The sequence below is a fragment of the Sturnira hondurensis genome, unplaced genomic scaffold (genome assembly GCF_014824575.4).
Source record: "Sturnira hondurensis isolate 20B ecotype Veracruz unplaced genomic scaffold, ASM1482457v3 Scaffold0019216, whole genome shotgun sequence".
Classification (NCBI taxonomy): Eukaryota; Metazoa; Chordata; class Mammalia; order Chiroptera; family Phyllostomidae; genus Sturnira; species Sturnira hondurensis.
The window spans coordinates 9,682,994-9,698,840 of NW_028091847.1; the positions used below are offsets into that span (position 1 = coordinate 9,682,994).

The 15,847-nt window shown below is 39.0% G+C and overlaps 1 long non-coding RNA gene across 3 annotated transcripts; it reads right to left on the reverse strand.

The window, feature by feature from the left end:
• Window positions 1-546: 546 nt before the first annotated feature.
• On the reverse strand, window positions 547-14,982 carry LOC118974226 (uncharacterized). Of its 3 annotated transcripts, none has more exons than XR_005063815.1 (5): window positions 14,943-14,982; window positions 13,247-13,282; window positions 12,684-12,738; window positions 5,168-5,256; window positions 547-3,149 (listed from the first exon to the last, which is right to left on the reverse strand). It is a non-coding gene; the product is annotated as an uncharacterized LOC118974226 (long non-coding RNA). The 3 variants fall into 3 exon arrangements; XR_005063813.1 differs by lacking the exon at window positions 5,168-5,256 and adding an exon at window positions 12,080-12,111; XR_005063814.1 differs by lacking the exon at window positions 5,168-5,256.
• Window positions 14,983-15,847: the final 865 nt, after the last annotated feature.

Here is a 15,847-nt window from a genome sequence, read left to right on the forward strand (position 1 = left end):
GTTTCAGGTACCAGTGAACTAGGTGTGCAGCACAGGGCAGATGGTCTGGCTTGATTGACAGGTTACTTGAAGAAATTCGGCATAAAGAGGTGGCTTGGGAAGAAAACTTGGGATTTAATTGTAGGAGGTCTTGAAGCCTCATTCTCAGGAACTTGGACTTCGTGCTGTAGGTAACGTGGTGTTATTGAACAGGAGAGGCACGTGATGGGCTGACAGTGGAGAAGCCCAGATGTATTTGGGCTCTGAGATGTGAGAGTTAGGATGACTGTGGGCGTGGATGGTTGGAGAAGATGGGACCCAATCAGAAACATACAGACTGACGTAAAACACACTGGAAAGAAGCACACTGGCACAAAGATGAAAGTTCATAATTGTGAACTTTATTTTTAGCAAATGGTTGAAGGTTTTTTCAAAAACTAAACAAAAACCTCCTCCACACATGGGGCTTCCCATTTCACTGCAAATACATTTTCTCCAGGTTTAAGAAACTTAATTCAAATATCCTTCCTTCTCTGTCATTTGAACAAACTTTTCAACAAAAAATTGGTTCCCTCATACATGTCAGTAACTGAAAAATTATTTGACATACTATTTATACATATTAATCTCATACGAAAATGAAAAGCAAATTTGAAGCTTAAACAACTATAAAAGTGCACTTATTTTGGAAAGCATGGCAATCTTTGGTTGAAAAATACTTCAATTAGGCTTTAATAAGTAAATAGTACATCCGCCCCTGCTTCTAAGCAAGCACTATATTCTTGAGAATAAGTATGTGAAAACAGGTAGACTTCTAATGCCAAATTCCAGTTTATTCCTGCTCAAACTCATCTTCCAAATGCCCCTCACCAGAGATCACAGAGGGAAGGCACACTTTATAGAGCAAAATAGTCTTTCCTCTGGTCCACTGATTCCCCAAATCATGTCCAATTCGGGGCAACATTTCTTTGGCCCAGTTTGTGCCAAAGAAAAGTGTGAAAAGTAGAAAAGTGTGAAACAAAACGTGTAAGAAAGAATTAGAGCAGCAGTCCCTTCGCTTTGCCCACTGGCTCATCCAAAGGAGACTCCGACTGGTGTGAGGACTCAGAAGAGGGGAATCTATTCCACCTGAGCATGAAGTGCTCCCTGAGCTAGGTGAGTTTTCTTCCTTCTAGGACCAACAACCAACACACACAGTTTCCTTTTCTGGCAAGACGCATACACAAGCTAATTCTGATGCAACTTGAAGTTATTATCGAAGTTTACTCCCCACAAAACTGCCTAAGGCTAGGCTACTGAGTGAGCTATCTTTTTTTTTTTTTTTTCAAGTAGGGAGAGAAAACCGCCCAGGCCAGAACTCCATCCCTTAGAGAGTAGAATTCTCCCTGAGAAAACCACAAGGCCACAGCACTCACTTTGTATTAAGGTGGCATTCTTGTTATTGAATGGGTTCTAACTTTATAGATGTATACGACTGCTGCTGAATTTTTACCAATTTAGATTAGTTTAATATTAAAATGAACAGCCTTGGCTGGTGTGGCTCAGGGGATTGAGCGCCAGTCTGTGAACCAAAGTGTCACCAGTTCTATTCCCACTCAGGGCACATACCTGGGTGGCAGGCCAGGACCCCAGTAGGGGTGGCTAAAGATGCAACAACGTGTTGATGTTTCCCTCTTTTCCCCCTTCTTTCCCCTCTCTAAATTAAATAAAATCTTTTTAAAAAGTGAACAAATGCCATACATTAACTTTACTTCTGGCTTCTCTAAACGACCAAGAAGTTACAAATGTTTCTTTTTAATAGAATTTTACTGTTTCCGCTGAGAATATTCCAATAATATGCTTAGTTAAGGAAGTCAAACTTATTCAAACTCCCAGTTTTCAGTAATCTTATTTTTAATTTTTAAGGGCTGGAGTATTATATACATATTTACACCGACTTTTTACAATAAACTATATTCCATACATGTAACAGTTGTTGAAAAAAATGAATCTTAAGAGTTGGTATTACTATTTAATAAAAGGTTTCAAAATCACATTCTTTACAGATGAAATGTAATCTCGTTTTGAAGAGATTACATTTTTCTCTCATATTTCTCTAAATTTTGAGATTTTATAAAAACATCATTTTCGACCTTACTATACCACCAGGGGCCTTGTGTTGCCTCTACAAGAGGCACGGTGTTCAGACGCAAATTCACGCCCCTTCAGAGAGGCGTGGAAGGCCAGTGACAACATTCAAATGACATTAAAACCTGAGCACTGTCTGAACACTCATGACACTGTAAGAAATCATTAAGCGCCTCTGCAGACTCTTCTGTTATAGTTTTATTGATATAATGTGTAATTCTGTGTAAGCTTAAGGTGGACGACACGATTTGAAAATTTGTATGTTATGAAATGATAGCACAATAATTTTAGCTTATACCCAACTCAGTTACCAAAAATTTTTTTTCCTTCCTTGTGATCAGAATTTTTAAGGTCTATTAAGAACTTGCCAACGTGCACTCTAATGTATCGGTCACCATGCTGCGCAGTGCATCCCAATATGCGCTTGTAACCAGAAGTCTGTGCCTTCTGAACGCCTCATCCAATTTCCTCACCCCACCACCCACCACCCGCCACCCGCCTCTGGTCCCCCCAAAGCTGATTGCTTGTTTTGTTTTTTACAGATTCTACATGTAAGATCACACAGCATTTGTCTCCCCTGTATGACATTTCATTTAGCACAATGCCCTCAAGGTCCATCCTCGTTGCTGCCAAGGTCTGGATTTCCTTTCTATGACTGAATAGTATTTCTCTGTGTAAATATACTTGCCTTTATCCACTGATCTGTCGACGGACACTTTGGTTGTTTCCATGTCTTGGTTATTGTAAATAATGCTGCAGCAAACAGGGAGGCAGGTGTCCCTTCCACGGCATGACTGCCTTTCATTCAGATAGACACCCAGGGGTGGAACTGGCAGATCGTAAGGTGGTTCTGTGTTTAGCCTTTTGAGGATCCTCCATGCTGTTTTGCACAGCAGCCATGCAGAGTCAATGCAGACCTTGATGTTTTAGCAGAGTCGGAAGATGAAATGTCACCTGCCAATTTGGGGGGCACCACTCAGTGCTCTGTTGGGGTGCTCGACTTATCCTGGTAAGGCCTGTACTCAGCATTAACTTCTGTCTTCCTAAAGGCAAGATGAAGAGGTGGGGCGAGAGACAAACGTGATTAAGCACAGAAATGAAATTAGGAAGCTTACTTAGAAAGTGGACAGTTAAACTATATTGAGTCCCTGATCTAAGAAATAATTCTTTCAAAAAAATTTCAGATGTTCAGTTCTCCTCCCTCAGAACCTCTCATCCTAGTCCAGCACTGTCTGAAAAATGAGTCGTATGGGTAATTTTACATTTTCTAGAAGCCACATTAAAAAATTAAACAGGACTATTAATTTTAATGTCTTTTACTTGACCCAGCACAGGGGATATATTATCATTTTGTCATGGATTTTACATTTCCAGCACACCCTGCATTGGAGTGGACACATCTGAAGTCCTCAGCCACACACGGCCATTACCTTCTGAATCACAAATGTCATTGCCGTCCCTGCCTCAGTCAACTGACCATGCATGACAGACAGACTGGCCCAGCCAGTTATCTGCACAATGCTTGTGACAGCAAGCAGGTCCGGGATGCCTGCCCAGTGTCGGAGAGGACCAGTTAGCCCTGGATTCTTGATATTTCTCTCTGTGCGGAGGCACCACTGTGAACCACCACTGTCACGGGACCCATTTGTGGTCCAGCAGCTTCCTAAACACCACTGTGGGGGGCGATGTGGTGGTTAGGCCCACCCCTGAGTGCTCCAAGACGGCAGTATTTTTCTGGGTTTTGAAGTCGACTCATGTTTTCTCTGTGAAAGTGGAATCCTTTTCTTTAAGTTAGAATTTAAAATATAATTCCTATGTGAGAAAGATAACAAATTTCTAACAATATGTACTTGATGTAACAATGAAGCTATCTGAAGATGACAAAGATCTGAATCCCAACTACTAATGACCATTGTTTTATATTAACTTCAGCATTTGTTAAATTAACTTCCACTGGTTATAGACAGCTCGAAGCTCGTAACATTCCGAAAACCACTTTCCTGGTTGGCTTCAGCCTCAAGGACTCCCAAGAGAGCAAGACAGAGAGGGCTGGGAGGCCCAGACTGCCCTTCTAATAGGAGTGTTTGTCTCCCCTTTCCCCCTGGGATCGAAGACACCGCTGTGCTTTTACCAAGAAACTGCTCTTCCCACTGGGCTTTGCAGAACCTGCACCCAAGTCCTGAGTGTAACCCAGGGCAGCACCTCACACCACAGGTGCTGGGATACAATCTCCCTCTCCTCCCCACTCTGCGGACACACACTCTAACAGAGGGACACTTCCAGTTCGTCCTATTCAGACAGAGGTGGAGGGCTCAAGGGCTTTCAGGCAATGCAATCCATAGTTTTTCGAAATCTAGGGATCTTTGTCGTGCTGGTTTCTCTTTATATGGTAAACAAGTTCTGGTCAAGAAAAAAGACACATGTCTTTACAGAGTCAATATGTATAACTTGAAATTAAACATAGTAAAAAAATTACATAAAATGTATTTTGGCTTCTGTAAATGGACATTTTTTTCCCTGAACTTAAAGTGAACAGATCTGTCATTATTTGCCACTTAGCTAAACAATTATTTCAGATTCACAGCAACTAAAAGCTAGAGGACAAGGGGACCCGCCTCACAGACAAAGCCTATCAGTCCACCTTGATGATCTGTTTCTCTGTGAAACATGGAGCCTTCCATTAAAACTGGAATGGGGGCCCTGGCTGGCGTAGCCCAGTGGATTGAGCGCGGGCCTGCGAACCAGAGGATCGCGGTTCGATTCCCAGTCAGGGCACATGCCTGGGTTGCAGGCCGGTTCCCTGCAGGCTAACTACCAGCAGGGGACGCACAAAAGGCAACCATACATTGATGTTTCTCTCCCTCTCTCCTTACCCTCTAAAGATAAATAAATAAGTAAAATCTTTAAAAAAAATTGGAATGGTATAAAAGATGGATAATTTGGCACAGGAAACAGGAATTTAAGTGCCCTCTGTAATGTTTACTGTTACCCTATCTTAGATAGGGTTACTGACATCTACATATTTATTCAACATCTGAAAAGAAACACAGAAAACAGATACCTTTTAATGACAAAAGCAAACCTTTCATCTCTTCTTCTCAGAGAGAAATAAACTTTACTTCTCTGTGGCTCTCATCAGTTAGGTAGGTGCTGAACAGAGGAAGGGAATAGCCTGAATCAAATAGTAACAATAACCCAAAAGGAAGAGCAGTGCGATGACTGGGGTACAATGAGCGACAGGGCAGAGTGGAAGGAACGCTGGCAATGAGGTTCACACACGGTGACTTTTCTGAGTCTTATTTAGGAAACAGAAAGAGGAACACTGTGCAAGAAGCTCCTTTAAATTGGAAGTCTTACGGCTCATCCAGCAGATAAATAAAGATGCTAATTTTCTGTGCCACCTGTTTCTCTGTGAAACCTGGAGCCTGACATGAGTTACGTAAACTCTCTCAGAGTTAACAGATGGGGGAGAAATGGCCCTGGTCTCTAGACCTTAGATTTTAGGGAACACACAGAGCGCACATTCGCAATGCACTTAGCCCTGCCTTAGAAATCCGTGCTATGGCAAGTCACACGTTTCCAGCTGCACCCCAACTTCTGCACTGAATAGGGTTTCCTCCTGGTGCACATTCGTTTGCCACCTCAGAGGAGGTCTCTGCAAAACTGATGATGAGACCTCCCGCTTTCCTGGGAGGCCTTTAAATCTCATTAACGTGCTTCCTCAACCAACTACAAAATCTCTGTGTCAGCTTAGTTTTCTGTTTACAATGCTTGAGGAGCTTGTTGAATGCTCAAGAATTAGAGGACCAAGTAGAAAAATGTTCAAGTTCATCTGACTCTTCAGTTCTTTGTCTCATGTCACTCTAGTGTCCATCACCTGAGCTGGCCACTACAGTAGATCCCAAAAGCTTTGTGACATACATTTAAGCACATAGCCTAAAAATAAATATTTTTAAAAAAAATTGCGAAGTTACTGAATCAGGCATTATTAGGCTAACATTAAAAACAGGGTTATGTTATTAACAAATAATAAACATCCATAATGAAAAAATCGATTTAGTCAAAATGATTTACATGATTATTAAAATACATAAATTATGTAACGAATTCTAATGAACTGTGGCAAACTCTCACCCTGAAATAACTGAATTAAAGAAAAATCACACACCTAAGGAAAAAACACTCACTGCAAATGAGTGGAAACATTAATAATGTAAAGAAAAGGCAGCGGACGTTTGGACGCACACAGTGCAGTCGGGACAGGCGACAAGGGGACGCAGCAGGAGCACAGAGCGGGGCGGGGCTGTGCACTGCAAGACTAGACAGTGCGGCATAAGACTTCGCTAAGAAAGGAAGTGCAAGGAGCCTGTGGATGGAGCTCACTTCAGACCGACTTTGGGAATCTATTCTGTTCTTGGGTTAGAGCTAAGAAACAGAAAACTGTGTTAGAAAAACTTTGTGGCCATTTTCAACATAATTTAAGTGATGTTTAATGATCTTAAAAATGACTGCTTACACTATTTTGTAATTTGGTTTTTTACTTTGTCCTCTTTATTAGCCAATGGATGGGGGACAGTTGTATTTTGACAGTGGCTTCCTTATATGTAATAATTTTTGGTGACATTCTCCCATAGACTCTCCAGTCATACACTTTCTAGGAAATGCTACAAGGGCCCCAAATGTATTCTCATACCTTCATATACCCACTAACATGTTACCTTGCATACTTCAGCAGCCATTTCCCCAGAGAAGTCAAAGGTGTAATCAAATCTTACATGTCCATGCACATTTTGTTGGCTATTCTCTTATTCCTTTTCCTTTTCATTTCATTTCTTCATTTCAATTTCAATTAATTTATCACCCTAACCCCCTCTCCTTTTGGCAATCCTCAGCTTGTTCCCTGTATTTATGGATTTGTTTGTTTTTTTATTTTTGGCTTTGTGTTTTTAGATTCCACTTATAAATGAAATCGCACGGTATTTTAATGTCTGACATATTTCACTCAGCATAATACCCTCTAGGCACTTCCATATAGTGGCAAATGGCAAGACTCCATTCCTTCTATTCTTCCTTATTGCTGAGTAATATCGCATTATATGTTTACCACAGTTGCTTTACCCATTCATCTATCAACAGACACCTATGATGCCTCTATATCTCAGCTATGATAAACACTGCAATGAACAAAAGGTTGCATATATCCTTTTAAATTAGTAATTTTGTTTTCTTGGATAAATACCCAGAAGTAGAATTGCTAGGTTATATGGTAACTCTGTATATAACTTTTGAGGAATCTTCATACTTTTTTCCATAGTGGTTGTACCAGTTTACAATCCCATCAACAGTGCCAGCATCCACATCCTCGCTAGCACTTAGAGTGTTTTGACAGGTATGAGGTGACAGCTCATTTGGTTTAATTTGCATTTCCCTGATGACTAGTGATGCTGAGCATTTATCTATTCATGCCTGTTGGCCACTGGTATGTCTTCTCTCAAGAAATGTCTATTTAGGCCTCCTGCCTGTTTTTAAAATTGGATTCTATTTTGTGTGTGTGTGTGCTAAGTTGTATGAGTTCCCTATACATTTTGGATGTTACCGCTTATTGGATGTTATTAACAAATATTTTTTTCCCACTCAGTAGGCTCTCTGTCCTTTTTCTGGATGATTTCCTCACTGTGCAAAATACTGTAGTTTGACACGGTCCCATTTATTTTTTGCTTTTCTTTCCCATTCCTGAGACATATGTAAAAAATATTGCTAAGGCTGAGGTCAAAGAGTTTACTTCTATGTTTTCTTCTAGGTTTATGGAATCAGATCTTACATTTAAGTCTTTTATCCATTTTTAGCTTTCCTGTATATGGTATAAGAAAGCAGTCCAATTTCACTGTTTGCACGCATCTCTCAAGGTTTTCCAATGCCACTTAAAGTGACTGTCTTTACCCCACTGTATATCCTGGCCTCCTTTGTCATAGATTCACTGAGCACAATAAGCAACAATTTCCGGGTTACTTTATTCTATTGTTTACATATCTGTTTTTATGCCAGTATCATACTGTTTTAGTTACTGTTGCTTTATAGTATAGTTTGAAATAAGGGTGCGTGATACCTTCCACTTCAAACTTTCTCAAGGTTTCATTGGCTTTCAAGGTCTTTTTTGGTTCCATATAAATTTTACAATCAGAAGTTCTAGTTCTGATGTGAACACCATTGGTATTTTGTTAGGAATAGTACTGGATCTGTTTATTACTTTAGTTAGTAAGGACATTGTAACAACATTAATTTTTGCAATCAATAAGCATATACCTTTCTATGAGATTTATATATATCATTCTATAATTTAAGCTTATAAAAATTTAACAATGAATATATTCTTAGAGGACTGCATTTTTAATATCCCCTTAAATGCTTTATCTTCCTTATGTCATACTGTAGATTTTTTTGTTTTGTGTGTATCCTAGTTATTGAGTTTACTGAGTTTGATACTTTTGTCTTTGAACTTTGCAGTAGCTTTTGAAATATCTGATTTGCTGCATGTATTAAAAATATTTTCCTTTATCATATTTTCTTATTCTGGTTGTGGCCTTTCCTTTTCTGCTTAAAGAAAACACTTTAACATTTCTTATTAGGCTGTTTTAATGGAGAAGAAACTCCTTTAGCTTTTGCTTTTCCAGGAAACTCTTAATCTCTCCTTCAATTCTCAATGATAACCTTTCTAGGTGAACTATTCTACGTTGTGGGTTCCTTACAGCACAACACTGTTCTGGCTGGTACAACTGCTGCGGAGAAACCAGCTTACAGCCCTCTGGGGTTTCCACTGTGTGAAGCTCATTGTTCTCCTCTGCGGCCTTTGAAACTGTCTCTTCTTCTTTAACATCTGCCACTTTAATTACAGAGTTTTGGTTCGGTCTCTTGGATTCATGTGTGGAACTCTCTGTGCATCCTGGACCTGGATGTCTGGTTTTATTCCCATGAAGTTTTACTACTAATATTTGGTCAAATAAAGTTTCTGTACCTTTCTCTTTTTTATTCTTCTGACATCCTTATAACACAACTTTTTGTGAACCTGATGTTATTCCAGAGGTCCCTTAAACTATCCTTATTTAAATTTTTTTTTGCTGTTCTAATTAGTCAATTCCCACTCATCTGTATAACGTGTCGCTGATTCATTCTTCTGTATTAACTAATCTGATGCTGATGCCTTTTAGTTTATTTTTCATTTCAGTTATTGCATTCTTCAGCTCTGCTTGGTTCTTCATTATACTTTCTCTTCAATGAAGTCCTCTGTAAGTTCCTGTGTTCCACTCTCAAGTTTGATAAGCACCCCTATAACTGTTTCTTTCAGTTCTTTATCAGGCAAATTATGTATCTCCATTTCGTTAGGGTTTCTTCTGACACTTTTTGTTTCTTCATTTGAGAGACATTCTTTTGAGTTGATCCAAAGGTTGTGAGTTATTGTTAAGCTGATTAACACTGAGAGACATTCTTTTGTTTTCACTGTGTCAGTTCCTATGTTTGTTAATATATATTAGAAAAAATAGCTATTTCCCCCAGTCTTGATACACTGGCTTTGTGTAGAAGTGGCCTCTGTATAGACTGTGTGCCAAATAATTTTTGGCAGGGCGCCTGAAGCCAAGGAGATGCCTATAGCATCTAAGGTGTGGGCCTAGTGAGACAGAGAGGATCCAGGCAGGTGTGTACTCTATGGACCCTACTCCCTCCCTTTGGAGTTGAAATTGGCTAGTAATAATTCAGCAAACTTACAGGTAGGCCAGAGCACCTATACAGAGCTCCCATCCACACTATCAAGGTGCAGAGGGGTTCTCACTGGCAGCTCCAACCTCAGAGATTTCTCTATTGCTCTCGCAGCTTGCCTACTCTAGCAGGTCTCTCTCTCTTTTGGTGTCCAGAACATGGTCTTGTGTAGAAGTGACCCTGTATAGCTTGTGAGTGCTGGGCAGTTTTGGCAGCCTGGCTGGAGCCAGGCAGGTATCTGGAGCTCTACCTTGTCAGGCTGGAAGAGCCCCAATTGGAGACACCTTGTTCATCCTGCTTGCTCCTTTTATTTGAACCCGAAATGGGCCATGGGGAGTGTGGTTGGGACACACTGCAGCGATCTTGCAGGTAGACCAAAACCCCCAGAGGGAGCTCCGACTCACCTTATCAAGGTGGAGGGAGCTGTCTACAGTGGAGTTTACTGGCACTTCCTATCTGGAAGAGCTCCCGAAGATCCTGGACAGCGCCCCCAGTTTCCCAGATTTCTCTCATTGGTCTCCTCTCATTTATTCTTCAGAACTTGTTCAGTCAGTCCTCAGTTGTCAGAAATCAGGAGTTACTGATTTCTGCTCAGGTGCGTATTTTCATGTGCTTGTGGGAGGAGGGGAGTTTAGTGTCCATCTACATGATGAACATTCTCAACCTCCTCACTATTTTGTACTTTGACATGAAGTCTGTAGAATGGCAACTGCACTCCCAAATCATCATAAATACAAGTTTACATCAAGTCCACTTTGTGCCAAGTTTTAACAGCAACCTGGGATTAACTGTGCATGGTGCCCTCCTTCCAGAATAACCTCTACAAACAGAGAAGAAACTACATGCACTTTGATTTTGTAAAGGAGTTTCTAAGGCAACAACGGTCAGCCTGCAGTAAGGTATGCAAAGACTGTGAACATTAAACAGTTCAAAGAATGTAAGATAAATCTTTACTTTCTTAAAAGGAAAGCAAGGTAAAGCTACTAGGAATTACCCTACATACTTTTTAGAATATATACATAGATGAGGAGTCTTTAAAACTCCAATGATCTAATAAAACAGGAGAAAAAGCTGCCTATAAACGTCATTGCATTTCTTCAAATTCCAAATATATTGGCATGTCGTAACAGTCTTCACCCTGGTTACTCAAAGTGTAGCCTAAGTCCAGCAGCAGCATCACTTGGAGCTCGTTAGAAATGGAATTTCAGATCACTAATAGTACTTAACCTTTAATCCGGAGGTTAAATTGATGCTCAGATAATTTGTTACTTTTAAAGAACCATTAAGTGATAGAGTGTTTGATTCAAACTTGTTTAAGAACCTTTAACTCTTTTGCCCTGGATGCTGTGGCTCAGTAGATTGAGCACTGGCCTGTAAACCAAAGGGTCACCGGTTCAATTCCCAGTCAGGACACATGCCTGGGTTATGGGCTAGGTCTCCAGTTGGGGCTGCGTCAAGAAGCAACCACACATTGATGTTTCTCTCCCTCTTGCTTCCTCCCTTTCTCTAAAATAAATAAATAAAAATTAAAAAAAAAAGAACCCTGTACTATTTTTATGCACTGATGTTTTTAAATAAAAAACTGAGGGACATAAAGCTATATTGTTTTGCTTTCTTTAGAGGTTATTTCTACTTAAACCTTTTGGAATTATATAAGTCACTGTTTTTCCTGCTCAGACTGATGTGTATATATGATTTAAAAAATTACTGAAACAGAAATCATATATGCATAGCATATGTTCTACAAATACTTTAAATTCAAATGAAGGAATTGTGGGTGTTTAAAAAAACCCATAATATAAAAGAAGAAGTTTGAGCTCTTTATGAGTGCAGAATGTGCAGAGCCCAAACCTAAATAAATCTAAAAGAAAAATACATATATCATAAAATCATGAATACCAAAATTCCTAAAATTAGTGATTTGATTATCAGGCTATTACCAAAATAATTGGGAAGAACAAATGACTAAAAATCAGAAATTTCAAAGCACCTAATCTTGGTCTGTGCTTTAAAGCACAGACCATACATGATGCTGATTTATTTTCCAGGATATATTCTCTTTCATTAAATTACAAATTATTTCATTAGAATTTAAGTTTGATGCTTAACAATCCTATGACCTTAGATGAATTTGTGTATTTTTTGTCTTCTAAGTTTCCCATCTTCTTATTTTTATAACAGAAAGACAGATAAAGTTAATGAGTTGCCTTGTAAATCTTACCCCTCTCAGCATGTTAAACCCCATCAGTTTTCCTGAAACATAGTAAATTAAGAGAACATAAGTGGGAAATCAAATAGTTTTGCTTTTAATTCCCCAGTTCAGCTTGCAAAAATAACAACTCCAAATGGAAAAAAAAATCAGATTGGGCATTCAATGACATCTACATAGCTTCTTACAACTACTTAAGTAAAAAAGGACAAATGGAAATTTTCATTAAAAAATTCCAGTGAACATACCCGTCAAAATTTCCACAGTGAAAACTTTAAATGTAATCCTAGCCACCATCCCAGTTTAGAATGTAGGGTATGTATACCTAGGGTGTTGAAGGCTTCATCATGGTCCATGATTTATTGCAGAACTTAAACCGTAAATCCTACAAGAATTTTTCTTATAGACCTAATAGCTGAAGCAACACTGCAGATTTCTCTCGTTACAATGATAGCAAAAGTAGCTATAACTACTTTTAGTAAAGAAATGCAATTCGATGGCACAGTCATGCACACACATTAAAAAAATGCATGCGATACAGACTGCAAACAAAAGCTGCACAAAAGCTCATAGAGTGAGAAGCACCAATATGTTCAAGAAACAGGCTTTCATTTACCCTTTCTTCTTGTGATGGTACAGGAGGTAGCCGCCAATGACTCCAATCACAGCAACTGCAATAAACCAAAGAACAGATGAAATGTAACTGATAACTCATTACCAATATTAAAAACCTAGCAGAAGAAATTAACGGTTACAGTTTAGTGGGCAGAAAATGCTATTTTATTTAAGTATATACACATTGATATTCCATCTGGACTCTTCGCCATCTAAATCTAATACCCTGGAATCACTTAAACGGTCCACAGTGAGTCAGAGAAGAGTCCTTGCTTAATGTAGAAAATTATCCAAAACATATTTGGGGTACAAACAGATATGACTAATCATCTTGAAAAGACATCTGTTATTTAGGACTTGTTACTAAGAAAACATAGAGAATGTAAATGAATATATAATCACCAACACAAGGTAGTACATCCTATAAAAGGAGAGGTGTTCCTAGATTGGTTAACTTAATTTCAAGCTATAAAAACCGTAGAAACTGAAAAATCCATTGACTAAACAATGCTCTTCTTCACATTATTATTTTGATTTAAGTGGCATCCAAATTGGGACACTTACCCACAGCAATGACAATTGCAGCAATTACTCCTCCACCTGAGGGAAAAAAACAAAAAATAGTTTGGAAGATAACTGAGCACATGTGAGTCTCCAGATAGCAATTACATTTTAGTTAATCAGATCATCTATAGACTGCAGCAGAGAAAAGAGTTCTCACTCTAGTTTAGTGTCACTGGTAGGGCACGCAGCTCATTTTGGTCACAGAACGCTCATAACTGACTCCAGGCTTAGGGCCCAACATTGTTTCACACTGTGGCCACCACACCAGGTTTCCGAGTAAAGGTTACTACTAGAACAATCAGAATACGCTGGGTTAGTGTAAAATTGTTTTACAAATGTATTATGCCATTAGAGTTGATTTAGTTCTGTATTCAATCTATCACTTCCTATAATTTTTATTACAAAATTAATTTATATGCATCTACCAACAGTGGATCTGTGCAATAAGACCTAATGAACTTCCACTGATTACACAAATGTAAGTATCAGAATCTGCACAAACAATATGCTACCATCGATCTTCCCTCGTGCACCTCCACCCGCAATTTAAGACATACCAAGGAGATTCTAAAAATGCAAAAGAAACACGCAGGCACAAGGACGAAAATCATGCTTAGAAACTTAAATATGCACTTTTTGACTACCCAGAGGAATCACACTACAGAATCTTAATCCTCACAAATGCTGGTCAGTAGCACCTCTGCTTTTAAATTGGCATTATTTTTATTAAATTTCTGTATGTCAAAGCATATAATGTCATGTTCACCTCTGCTCTTCTCACTTCATAAAAAAAAATTATCAAGTGTTCAGTGTCTTAGCATGGCCCTGGGTTCACTAGCACAATGGTGGTTTGGCCACAGTGTTCAGAGGGGAGACATGACAAGCCTAAGGTGCGTTTTATAAAAAGATAACCCTTATTAAACCAGTCTAACATAAGAAAGGTAATACACATTTCTCTTCATTTACTTACCAAGTAATCTTTATATTTCGTTTAAGTGACACAACTATACTTTATAATTTTCTTGACTACATATGCTGTGAACTGTGAGCCTACACAAAGTGTGCTATACCAGCCCATTCTGAAAAAAACATTAAACCAACATAGAATACTTTAAGGCTTGGGTGTACAAGGTATGACTAGAAAGAAAACTTATCTACCAACTGCCATCACAATGACATTATCACATAGAAAGCAAGTTATAGTCTATAAATTTTAACCTACATAGAAACACAGCAATTGAGAAAGTTACCTCACCCTACTAGGAATTCTAATTTGAGGAACCTCTTGAAAACTGTATTATCTACATGTGTCTACACATACTACTGCTTACACTTGTCATAGTATCTGTACTATTAAAATGAGTACACACGCTGGCTGGTGTAGCTCAGTGGATTGAGTGTGGGCCTGTGAACCAGATGATCACGGTTCAATTCCCAGTCAGGGCACATGCCTGGGTTGCAGGCCAGTTCCCAGCAGGGGACACATGAAAGGCAACCATACATTGATATTTCTCTCCCTCTCTCCTTCCCTTCCCCTCTGAAGATAAATAAATACAAAATCATTTAAAAAATCCTTTTAAAAAAAGAGTACAAATGTCAATTATCACTCACTTGTGACAGGTTGTTTCTTTTCTAACTACAGATAATCAAAACTTTAAGGTCAAATAATGCAGAGTGTTAAAAATCAAAATAATACCTAAAGCACCAGATGGAGTTGTAGGTCCTAGAAGAAAAGAAATTGAAATAAGTAAAAAAGGAAAATGACAACAATAAAGACTAAAGAACTCTAAAATATAGGGTTAGAATTTTTGCCTTCAAAGGAAAACTCTTATAATTTTACTTTCCTTATATAAATTATATTAATGTTTCTAATTTAAAAGTAGTATAAAAATATTATAAATTTATATTCAATGTCATCAAAATACCTTTTCCTGTCTAGTAATTCTTCCTATAATTATGTTCTGTGGTACAGCAATCAAATTTATCACTGGACTACTGTTAAAATTAGCCCGTGGACTGATGTGATACTACGTAAGATGGAAAACTATAAGAAGGCTTAAAAAGATTTAGAAGTTGGTCTGTAGTAGGACACTTCCACATAATAAAGGCCATTTATAAAACACCAAGAGCTGCCCTGGCTGGTATGGCTCAGTGGAGTAAGTGCTGGCCTGCTAAATGAAAGTTCGCGATTCCATTCCCAGTCAGGGCACATGCCTGGCTTGAGGGCCAGGTCCCCAGTTGGGGGCGAGTGAGAGGCAACCAATGAATGCATCTCTTGCACACTGATGTTTCTCTCCCTCTCTTTCTCCCTCCCTTCCCCTCTCTCTTAAGTAAACAAATCCATAGCTAACACCATGATCAATGGTGAATGACAAAGTTGTTNAAAAAGATTTAGAAGTTGGTCTGTAGTAGGACACTTCCACATAATAAAGGCCATTTATAAAACACCAAGAGCTGCCCTGGCTGGTATGGCTCAGTGGAGTAAGTGCTGGCCTGCTAAATGAAAGTTCGCGATTCCATTCCCAGTCAGGGCACATGCCTGGCTTGAGGGCCAGGTCCCCAGTTGGGGGCGTGTGAGAGGCAACCAATGAATGCATCTCT